The 12,318-nt window shown below is 39.3% G+C and overlaps 1 non-coding gene across 1 annotated transcript; it reads right to left on the bottom strand.

Annotated features, from left to right (window-relative positions):
* Positions 1–11,009: 11,009 nt before the first annotated feature.
* Positions 11,010–11,115, bottom strand: LOC145607244 (small nucleolar RNA R71). Its single transcript, XR_014105529.1, has one exon. It is a non-coding gene; the product is annotated as a small nucleolar RNA R71 (small nucleolar RNA).
* Between the last annotated feature and the right edge of the window lie 1,203 nt (positions 11,116–12,318).

The following is a 12,318-nucleotide window of genomic DNA, read 5'->3' as shown; positions in this document are numbered from 1 at the left end:
TAGCTCATGAATATCCAACCACCTTTTCTCCCCCGCACTTTCTAAACCAAAACTTATCTTCTTGATTGCCCACAAAGCACGGTGTTCAAGCTCTACCGGGAGATGGCATGATTTACCATAGACAAGGCGATATGGAGTGGTGCCAATAGGTGTCTTGAAAGCCGTTCTATAGGCCCAAAGAGCATCATCCAACTTGACCAACCAATCCTTTCTATTCTTTGCAACTGTCTTCTCAAGAATAAGCTTGATTTGATGATTAGAGACCTCGACTTGGCCACTCGTTTGAGGATCATATGGAAGGCCAAAGCGTTGATGAACCCCATGTTTTCTCAACATCTTTTGAAAGGTATTGTGAACAAAATGAGAACCATTATCGCTTATCATTTCCTTAGGCACACCAAACCTTGGGAATATGATTTTTTTGAACAACTTCAACACAACTTTGTGGTCATTTGTTGGGGAAGCAATGGCCTCAACCCACTGAGAAACATAGTCCACTGCCAAAAGAATGAATTGAATCCCATATGAAGATGGGAATGGTCCCATGAAGTCAATCCTCCATACATCGAACACCTCAAACTCAAGAATAGGTTGTTGAGGCATCTCATTCCGCTTGGAGATATTCTCAACTCTTTGACATCGATCACATGACTTGACAAAGCTCCATGAATCCTTAAAGAGATGTGGCCACCATAAACCACTTTGAAGAACCTTAGTAGCAGTTTTGGAAACACCCATATGGCCATCACTAGGATCCAAATGGCACATCTTTAGAACACTAGGCACCTCTTCATTCGGAACACAACTCCTAATCAAGCCATCAACCCCTCGTTTATACAAGATGGGATCATCCCACAAGTAATGTCTTGCCTCCCTCTTAAGTTTCTTTCGTTGGTTCTTGGAGAAAGAAGGTGGAAACTCCCCACATGCTAGAAAATTTACCAAATAGTATACCATGGGAGCTCCTTTACCTTAATGGCATAGAAGACATCATCAAACATTCTATCTTCAATTGGTGAACCATCATCATGAATTTGATCACCCTCAAGGCGAGAAAGATGGTCCGCCACAACATTTTCTGCACCCTTCTTATCCCTAATCTCTATTTCAAAAGTTTGTAGTTCAAGCACCCAACAAATCAACCATGGCTTGGACTCCTTCTTGGCAAAGAGATACTTGAGAGCCGCATGATCCGTGAAAACAATAGTCTTGGAACCAAACAAACAACACCGGAATTTCTGAAAATAGTGAACAATGGCCAAGAATTCCTTTTCCGTTGTTGTGTAATTCTTTTGAGGCCCATTTATTGTCTTGGACATATAGTAAGCCTCATGAAGCTTCTTGTCCACACGTTGTCCCAAAACACCTCCAATTGCCCAATCACTAGCATCACACATCAACTCAAAGGGTAGATCCCATCTTGGGGCTTGAACAATGGGGGTAGAGATTAGGGCCTTCTTCAACCTATTAAATGCCTCCAAGCATTTACAATCAAAAACAAATTCAACATCTTTTTGAAGAAGATCATTAAGGGGCTTGGCAATGAGTGAGAAATCCTTGATGAATCTTCTATAGAAGCCTGCATGTCCCAAAAATGATCTCCCTCCCTTGACATTCACCAGAGGTGGAAGCTTCTCAATAACATCTTGGCCTTATCCACCTCTATTACTTTATGAGAGATTTTGTGTCCAAGCACTATTCCTTCCTCCACCATGAAGTGGCACTTCTCCCAATTTAAGACAAGATTAACCTTCACATACCTTGCCAAACATTTCTCAAGATTCACAAGGCACTCTTCAAATGAAACCCCACCTACAGAGAAGTCATCCATAAACACCTCCATTTCTTCCTCCAACATGTCTCCAAAAATGCTCATCATGCACCTTTGGAAAGTTGCAGGGGCATTACAAAGGCCAAAAAGCATTCTCCTATAAGCAAAGGTCCCATAGGGGCATGTAAATGTTGTCTTCTCTTAATCATCGGGGTGGATTGGGATTTGGAAAAATCCCGAATAGCCATCAAGGAAATAATAGAACTTGTGCCTTGTTAGTCTCTTAAGCATTTGATCAATGAATGGAAGGGGAAAGTGATCCTTCTCGGTGGATGTATTTAGACGTCTATAGTTTATACACATCCTCCAACCGGTGACCGTCCTAGTCGGAATGAGCTCACCTCTCTCATTCTTGACTACGGTCATACCCCGCTTCTTAGGAACGACATGAACGGGAGAGACCCACCTAGAGCTTGATATGGGGAATATGATTCCCGCATCTAAAATCTTAGTGATCTCTTTTTTCACCACCTCGCCCATTTGAGGATGTAGCTTTCTTTGTCGTTCAATAGAAGGAAGGGTGCCTTTCTCAAGCGTTATGTGGTGTGTACACAAAGCGGGGCTTATACCCTTAAGATCATCAATAGTATAGCCCAAAGCACCTTGGTGCTTTCTCAAGACACAATATAACGCTTGAGCTTGGCTTTCACTCAAGGATGCACTAAAAATTACGGGGTAAGTGGAATTTGGGCCTAAGAATTCATACCTAAGGTGTGATGGTAGAGGTTTGAGCTCTACCATAGGCACACCTTTACCTTCTTTTGTTGCGGCCGCTTACAAAGCTTCATGGCTTGAGATCTTCAAGCACATTTTTTCATCCACTTCCTCCATGCTTCCATTAAGCAATTCCTCATACAATGCCATCTCCTTGCATGGTGTACCTACCTTATCTTTGTTCAACAAAACATTCTCAAGAGCATCGTTAGAGGTGAGCAATTGCTCATGCATGGAAGACACAACATGATCAAGAGAGTCGATCATCATGCAATTTTCTAGAGAACAACATGGATATTTCATGCTTTCATTCAAATCGAATTCTATGACCTCATCTCCCACCTTGAGCGTAATCTTTGCACTATTGACATCTATCATTGCACCCGAGGTAGCAAGAAAGGGTCTACCTAAAATGATAGGAATGGTAGCATCTTCATCCATTTCAAGTACAAAAAAATCCACCGGGAACACAAACTTCCCAACCCTCAATTGAACATCTTCCACTTTACCTTTTGGAAACTTGATTGACCTATCGGCTAGTTGCAAGGTAATTTTGGAAGGTAAGAGTTCCCCTAGATCAAGTCTTTGATTAACCGAATATGGCATTAGGATTACACTAGCTCCTAAGTCACATAGGGCATTATCAATTTGCATCTTGTTAATAGCACAAGGGATAGAGAAGTTTCCGGGGTCTTTCAACTTGGATGGCATTTTGTTCATGATGATCGCACTACAATTCTCGGTCAAGTTGATAGTCTCCACAACCTCACAAGTCCTTTTCCCACTCAAAACGTCTTTGAGGAATTTGGCATAGTTGGGCATTTGGTTGATCATATCGGTGAAAGGTAGAGAATGGTGAAGTTGTTTTAGCATATCAATAAATCTCCCAAATTGCTCATCCAATTTGTGTCTCATGAATTTTTGGGGATAAGGGAGCTTGGGTTTCACAATTTCTTTTTCTACTCTCACCTCTCTAGGTGTCTTAAACACAACTTCATCTAAAGATGCTCTATCTCCCTCACTCTCAACCAAAGCTTCCTTGGGGACCTCCTTGTCTTCACTCTTCCTACGCAAACTCTCCTCAAGAACCATACCACTCCTTGTAACAATAGCATTCATATGTTTCTTGGTATCTAGGCCTTGGGAAGGTAAAGAAGAAGGGCTTGCTTGGTCTTTCAAAGCATTAGCAAGTTGAGAAATTTGGTTTTCGAGCATTTTGTTATGGGTCATCATCTCATTAAATTTCTTGTCACTAACGGCCATGTATGTGTTCAACAACTTGGTTTGATTTTCAATTATTTCCTCCAAATTATTCCTAGAATAAGAAGGTTGTGAATAGGAATTTTCACCTTAAGTCTTTGGAACAAATCCGGGTGGGGGACCCCATTGAGAATTATTTTGAAAATTGCCCTTACCTTGATTGTTCCAATTACCCTTATTGATTTTGACCATAACCATGATTATGGTTCCACTACCTTGGTTATGATTTCCATAACTTTGGTTTTGATTACCATAATTTTTGTTTTGATTTTGACTACTATAACCTTGATTGTTATAGTTTCCACGAGAACCTTAGTTCCCTCGGTTCCTATAACCACCACCTTGGTTATAGTTGTCAAAATTACCTTGGTTTTGTTAATTCCTATTCCATTGACCCCTTTTATTATCAAACCTTTGCATATTATTATTTGACACATAGGTCACATGCTCACTCTCATTGTTATCAAAATCATCACCATATTCCGGAGAAGCATGAGGGCAATTACAAGAGTCATGATCATAAGATCCACATGCATCACAAAACAAGCAACCACTAGGCATATTATTTGAAGAGGGAGGGGTTGAGAGTTAGAAAGAGTACCTCTCCCCTTAAATAGGGAGGGAAGTTTCGAAGCTTGAAAAGAAGAAGAGCTTTCCAATTTAGCCTTGATTGCCGTTATTTCTTTTCCCAAGTTTGTCATTTGTGAGGATAGGTTGTTGATCGCATTTAGATGGTCTATAGAGTACACCAAAGAACCACTCTTCCTAGTTGAATCCCTCTCACCATCTTGCTAATATCTATAGTACTTCACCACATCCTCAATAATGTCCACCACTTCTTCCTCCGTCCTATTCATAATGGGACCTCCGGCTCCCCCATCAAGGCATGATTTGCCTTGGGGACTTAAACCACCATAGAAAATTTGAATGACTTGATAGGTTGGAATTCTGTGGTGGGGACACTCCTTTGGTACTCTTTATACCTCTCCCATGCTTCGTAAAGGCTTTCATTAGGCCTTTGCTTGAACCCTTGAATCAAAGCTCTAGCCTCCGCCGTTTTCTTTTGTGGGTAAAATCAGGACAAGAATTCCTTGGTGACTTTGTCCCATGTTCTTAGGGAGTTTGGCTTTACCTCCTTGTCCAACCACTCCAAGGCTCGACCTATGAGAGAAAAGGGAAACAACTGTAACCGGATGAACTCTTGAGAAACTCCGTTTACTTTGATAGTATTGCAATACTTTCAAACTCTTTGAGATGGTTCAACGAACTCTCATTCTTAGCTCCGCTATATTATCTCCTCTCGATCAAGGCGATCATAGCCAGCCTAATTTCGAAATCATTCGCCGGTGTTATAGGTGGAGCAATTCCACTCTCAAACTTGTACGCACCGGGAATTCCCAATTCTTTCAGCAACTCTTGGTTGTTTTCCCATGCCTAGTTCTTCTTCAAATCCCTCCTCGATTCAGGAACTAAACTCCAAGGATCGACTAGAAATTCTTCTCTTTGAGAGTGTCCTTTCGATTTTCGGGTCAAAAGGCACAATGGATCAATGACGAGCTCTATGCATGCAAAACTCAATGAAAATATTAGTAACACGGCTACAAATGTAGCCCTAAGAAACAAAATCTTTTTGTATTTTTTAATTAAAGTGAAATAGACTCAACAACTAAAGCTAAGCACCAATATCACTCCTTGGAAACGGCGCCATTTTGATTAAGGAATAAACGTGTCGTCAATTGTCTATCCCCAGATCAAATACAATTTATACAACCTAAACCAACCTAATACGAGTATAAGGCAAGTCGAGAGTCGAACCCAAAGGAGTGAGTCGGTATTAACTATAGCATAGGTCAAGCTACTTCGAAGATTGTAGTGAGAAAATGGTGGTACTATGGTAACAAAGTTAGATTGATCAAGTAATTTAAGAAACTAAACACTCGGGATGTAGGTTCCACATGCAAGTTCAATAATCATGCTAATTGATAGTTCACTCAATTGATTCAAGCATTGCAAGGGACAAACAATAGTAGTAATCAAAAGAATCCAAAAGCTATAAGCCAAGCTAGGGGTCACTATGAATGGCTAATCAAGGAAAATCACAATCAAACTCAATCAATTAAAGCAATTCTCAAATTGATGGTTCATGTCATTAAGAATTGCAATGCAATCTAGATTAATCTTATACGTTGATCACTCCTAATCTAATTAATCACATGCAAAACTATGTCAACCAATTTAATTGCAACAATTCAATCAATCAATGATCATCAACTAGCACAAATCATCAATCAAGCATGCTTCCCCTTCTCCCTAGCAACTAATCTACTCACTAATCATGGTGTAGCTCAAGAACAAATCACTAGAAATTGCATTGATCATCATTCTAAATCAAAATCAAGAGAAAACAATATCAACTACAATATCAAATTCAGATCCAGGGAAATCAAACAATAAAACATGAATCTAAGACAAACAAGTAAGAGATGAACTAAAAGAAGAGATTCTCACTAATATTAATGATTAAAGAAGAATAAATCCAAACACAATTGAACCAATGTTGAAATACCAATCCAAATACAAGAACTTCTCTCTAACTTCTCTCTCTAGAACTAAGCTAATGAAAATTATCTAAAACTTGGTATTCAAAAAGGAATTACAAGTGTATTTATAAGCAAAGACGGAAAACAGGTTCCCCGCACCCTCTCTAAGAAATCCCGTAACACCCGCGCCCGCGGCAAATGCAACCGCGCCCGCGGCAAGGGCGCAAATTCCCTGCTCCCAAAGAGTAATCAGAGGTCCGCGGTCTCTCTAATCTGGAGCGCTCTCTCCAGTCTATCCGCGCCCGCGGGGAGCCCGCGGCCAGATCTCGGTGAGTTCCTGGTCAATTTTTGCTGATTTGGTGCAACACAACCCGCGTCCGCGGCCTCCAGAACCCGCGCTCGCGGCAACTTGGAAAAAGCTGAAGCCCTCTCTAAGGCCTATCCAAGCCCTCTCCAAGGCCTCTTCAAACCCTCTCTAAGCCCTCTCCAAGCAGATTGCTTCCTCCTTGCTTAGTCAATATAGCTCATCTTGATCCCTTTGCAAAGACAACTCCTAGGTACCTACAAAGTCAAACAAAGGAATGAAATAAAAAGGAAAAAAAGCTAAATAAAATGAAAACACAAAGAAAACACGAAAAACACAAAGAAAGAAGGAAAAAGAAGAACTAAAGGAAAAAGGACCAAAAATAAGAGAAGAAAGCATGAAAAAGGGATGAAACCATCCTAAAAGACTACCCTATGAGTGCCATAAATGACACTCATCAACAAGTATGGGAAAAAGTCCTTTGAATGAACTCTTAATCATGGCATAAATGCCACTCATCATTTAATCACCAAGAAAGGCTCAAGCACATTCAAGAGGGTTTATAGAGCTAAGTTTGGGATTTCAAGTATGTAATTCAAGCATGCTCCGCAAGCTCGAGGTCCTTGGAAGCAATGCTTTTGCTTGAGGCGTTCAAGTGCTTGGAAGATAAAGGAGCTGCCCTTCTCATAGTGCGCCAATGATAGGGATGCTCAGGAGCGCGGCGTTTGATCGAGCAAGTGAAGGAGCCAAGTCCACGAGCACCAAGCAGGGGTGCGCGCGCCCGGCATAGGGGTGCGTGCGCGCAGACCCAGCTCTGCGCTCGCGCGGCTTGGGTGGTGTGCACGCACTGCCCGTCCTAGCTCCCTTCGCTCGTTTTTTCTATTTAAAGCTTTTAACTTACTTTTTTTAGGTACGACTTATTTTGGTACTTGAGGATTAATTTTCCAGAAATAGTAGAGAGAGAAGCTTAAGATTTACTTGATTTGTACTTGAATTCGGTCTTAGATTTCAATTTGATCTTGGAATTACTTCTTCAATTCAATGAAAATTTGTGAGAATTCTTTCTACTTTTATTGCAATTTCCTTTAATTCTTGAATTTTGATTTGAATTACATTCTTTCCTTAGAATTTGTTGATTGATTGATTTTCTTTTTCATTAAGCTTGACATAAATATGATTTTGATTGAATTTGTTTTTCTTCTCAATTTAACCATGATTAATGAGTAGATTAGTTGATAGGGAAAAGGGCAAGCATGCTTGATTGAAGATTTTTGCTAGTTGATGATCCTTAATTGATTGAATTATTGCAATTAAATTGGTTGACATAGTTGTGCATGTGATTAATTAAACTAGGAGTGATCAACCTATAAGGTTAATCTAGATTGCATTGTAATTTTCAATTACATGAACCCTTGATTTGAGAATCGCTTTAATTGATTGAATTTGATTGTGATTTTCCTTGATTGCCATTCATAGTGAAACCTAGTTTGGTTAACAGGAGATAGCTCTCGAATTCTATTGATTGCAACTATAGTTTGTCCTTTGCAATGTTTGTATTGATACACTACTAAAAGTTTGTTAAATTGCGACCGCCTCTAACGGTCGCTAAAAATATAAAAAAATGGTCACAAATACTAATTGCGACCGTCAACGTTTGTAACGGGTGGTCGTAATTCACGTGGTCGCAAAAAAACAAAATTATGACTGAATGGCGGTCGCAGATTTATTTTCAACGACCGGTAGTAAAACGGTCGCAAATTTTAGTATTAGCGACTAGACAAAGACCGGTCGCAAATCTGATAAATTGCGACGGCCTAAAGCAGTTGCTAACATATTAGAAAAAATTGAATGCACCTTATTGCCTGTACCGCCCAACCCTGCCCAACTACCACTTCCCACTAGAAACCCACCTCTACCTCACCGCCCTTTCACCCACCACTACCAGCATCCGCCAGCTCCACATTAACGTTTATAAAAAAAAAATTAAAACAATTGTACATGTCTTCCCTGCCAGCTCCACATTAACTTCCCACCACAAACCACTAACACCACCGCCCTATATCCACCTCCACCGCCCACCCAAATTAATTCTAAAACACTAATACCAACCACCACCCGCCCACCTTAAACAACCCTAGACCCGTAACAATCCACAATTATCAATGAAACCCAAAAAAAATCATGAAAATAAAATTCGAACATAAAGCATAGCGCAAGAAAAAAAATTCGAACAAAAAATCAAAAATTAGTATAAGTATAAACATAAATATTCGAATAAAAAACAAAATAAAACCAAAAAAAATCAAAATAAAGAAAAAACAAACAAAATTACCAGAAAACTCAACATACCTTTCCTTTTAATTCTTCCTCTTTGTGTTTATACGGTCAAATTCGACCATAAAAACTCCAGATCTGGAATTTTTATGGTCGAATTTGACCATAAACACCACTTGTTGCTCAAACCCTAATACCAAAAGCCGAAAAGAAAGAGGGAGGAAAATAAGGAGAAAGGAAGCGTGAAGGTGAGCACCGAGCTCGACCTTAATAGAACAGAGGGAGGAGAGGCGTTGAGAAAAGAAAGCTAACAGAAAAAGTGAAATTGGAGTTTCAGAAAGGAAAGAGAAAGGAGGAGGAAGTAAGAAGAACAGCGTGAGAACTAAGAAAGGAGGAGAGAGAAAGGAAAGAGGAACGGCGTGATGGGAAATTAGGGTTTAGGTGAGTTGGGCACTTGGGCTCCCTATTTTATACTCGAATTTTTTTAAATAAAAAATCCAGTCTGCGACGGCTTTAAGCGGTTGCAATTTGTGAAATTTGTGGCCGTTTATAAAACGATCTCAATTTTTAATATTTGTGACTGTTTATGAAACGGTCGCAGTTTATGAAATTTACGACTGCTTTAAACAGTCGTAATAGATTATTTTTCTTTTACAATTATTTTACACATGTATTATTTTTTTAAAAAAATTGTTTAAATACTCTTGCGACCATTTTTTGGCTAAAAACGGTCGAAATATTGCGACCGTTTTTCAAACGGTCGCAAATTTCAACTTTTGCGACTATTTTTACGGCGGTCGTAGATAAATGGTCGCAATTTGGCCGAATTTTAGTAGTGATTGAGTGATTCTTCAATTAGCATAATCATTGAGCTTGCATGTGGAACCTATATCCCTAGTGTTTAGTATATTGAATTTCTTTATTATTTTGGCTTTCTTTATACTTTAGTTACCGACCATAACCTTCTACATTATTCGAAGTAGCTTGACATAGGCTATATCTTGCACTTACTCATTCGTTTTGGTTCGACCCTTAACTTACCATATACTCGTATTAGGTTGCGACTGTTTTTATGGCGGTTGTTGATAAATGGTCGTAATTTGGCCGAATTTTAGTAGTGATTGAGTGATTCTTCAATTAGCATAATCATTGAGCTTGCATGTGGAACCTATATCCCTTTAGTATATTGAATTTATTTATTATTTTGGCTTTCTTGATACTTTAGTTACCGACCATAACCTTCTACATTATTCGAAGTAGCTTGACATAGGCTATATCTTGCACTTACTCATTCGTTTGGGTTCGACCCTTAACTTACCATATACTCGTATTAGGTTGGTCGAGTATTTACAAATTAGGTTTGGCTCTAGAAAAAGGTAGAAAACGACCTACATTTTTCTGGCGTCAAAATGGCGTCGTTGCCGGGGAGTGATATTGGTGCTTCGTTATAGTTGTTGAGTCTATTTCATTCTTAATTGAAAAAAATAAATAAATAAATAAAAAGATTTTTCTTTTTAGGCTACACTTGTAGCCGTGCTATTAATCATTTCTGTTGAGATTGTATACATAGAGCACGTGGTAATTCACTAGTGCCATTTGATCCAGAGATTGAGAGGACTATTTCAAGATGAAGGGTTGCTAGACGATATTTGAGTTCTAGCACTTCAAGTGAAGAAGAACCACAACAAGAAGAACAAGCAAGAATGGGAGAAAATCCAAGGGTGGCGTTGAAAGAATTGGGGATTCCCGGTGCATATAGATTTGAGAGTGGGATTGCTCCACCCACAACACCGGCGAATGATTTTGAAATAAGGCCGGCAATAATCAATTTGATAAAGAGGCTACAATTTAGTGGGGTCAAGCATGAAAGCCCCTTAAATCATCTCAAGGAGTTCGAAAAATATTGCAACTATCAAGGTGAACGGAATTTCCCAAGAATTCATCTGCCTCAAGCTCTTTCCCTTTTCCCCCATAAGGCGTGCCTTGGAATGGCTAGACAAGGAGGTCAATCTGAATTCTCTAAGCACATGGGACGAAGTTACCAAGGAATTTCTATCCCATTTCTATCCACAAAAGAAAACGGCGGAGGCTAGAGCTTTGATTCAAGGTTTCAAACAAAATCCATGTGAGAGCCTTTATGAAGCATGGAAGAGATACAAAGAGTATCAAAGAGAATGTGCTCATCACGGAATTCCTACTTACAAAATTATTCAAATATTCTATTGAAGTCGTAGTCCTCAAGGGAAGTCATTTTTAGATAGAGGAGCAGGAGGTCCCATCATGAATAAAATGGAAGAGGAAGTGGTAGACATAATTGAAGGCGTAGTGAGATACTATAGAAATTGGCAAGATAGAGAGAGAGAGTCAACTAGCAAGAGTAGCTCTTCGGTGTACTCGATAGATCATCTAAATGTAATCAACAATCTCTCTTCACAAATGACAAGCTTGAGGAAGGAAATTTCCGCTATCGAGGCAAAGTTGGAAAGTGCTACCTCCCAAGTCTTGTGTCTTCCTTTCCAATATAAGGGAAGAGGTATATCTTCTAATACTCAACCCTCTCCCTCTTCTAGTAACATGCCTAGTGGATGCTTTCTTTGTATTGTTTGTGGGTCGTATGATCATTTTGTTTCTAATTCCCCTCATTCATGCATGGATGTTTTTGATGATCAAGATGGAAATGTGAATGAGCATGTGAACTATGTTCCAAACAATAATGATTCTAGGTTTGAGAATAAAAGAGGCCAATAGAAAGGAATTACAAGAATCATGGCAATTTTGACAACTACAACCAAGGTGGTGGTAATAGGAACTATGGGAACCAAAATTCCCGTGGTAACTATAACAACAACCAAGGTTATAGTGGCCAAAATAAAAACCAAATTTATTTTCAAGGTAATTGGAACAATCAAAATAGGGGAAATTTTCAGAATAACTCTCAAAGGGGTCCCCCACCCGGATTTGTTTCAAAGACCCAAACTGATAATCCCTATGTTCAATCCTCTTCTTCTTCTTCTAGGACTAATCTGGAAGAAATTATTGAAAATCAAATAAAGTTGTTGAACACTTACATAGCCATAAGTGACAAGAAATTTAATCAAATGATGACTCATAATAAGATGCTTGAAAACCAAATTTCTCCACTTGCTAATGCTTTGAAAAACCAAGCTAGTCCTTCTTCTTTACCTTCCCAAGGCCTAGATCCCAAAAGACCGGTCAATGTTATTGTTACAAGGAGTGGTAAGTTTCTTTAGGAGAGGTTGCCTAGGAAGATTAAGATCAAGGTTGACACAAATGAGGTTTTGGTAGAAGATGAGAGAGATGGTGCATCTTTGAGTGAGGTTAAGATTGAAAAACCTAGTGAGGTGAGAGTGGAGAAAGAAATTATGAAACCTAAG

The sequence above is a fragment of the Chenopodium album genome, chromosome 2, assembly GCF_948465745.1.
Source record: "Chenopodium album chromosome 2, dcCheAlbu1.1, whole genome shotgun sequence".
Classification (NCBI taxonomy): Eukaryota; Viridiplantae; Streptophyta; class Magnoliopsida; order Caryophyllales; family Amaranthaceae; genus Chenopodium; species Chenopodium album.
Note: the sequence above shows the minus strand (reverse complement) of the source record. Positions and strands in the feature narration are given on the sequence as shown.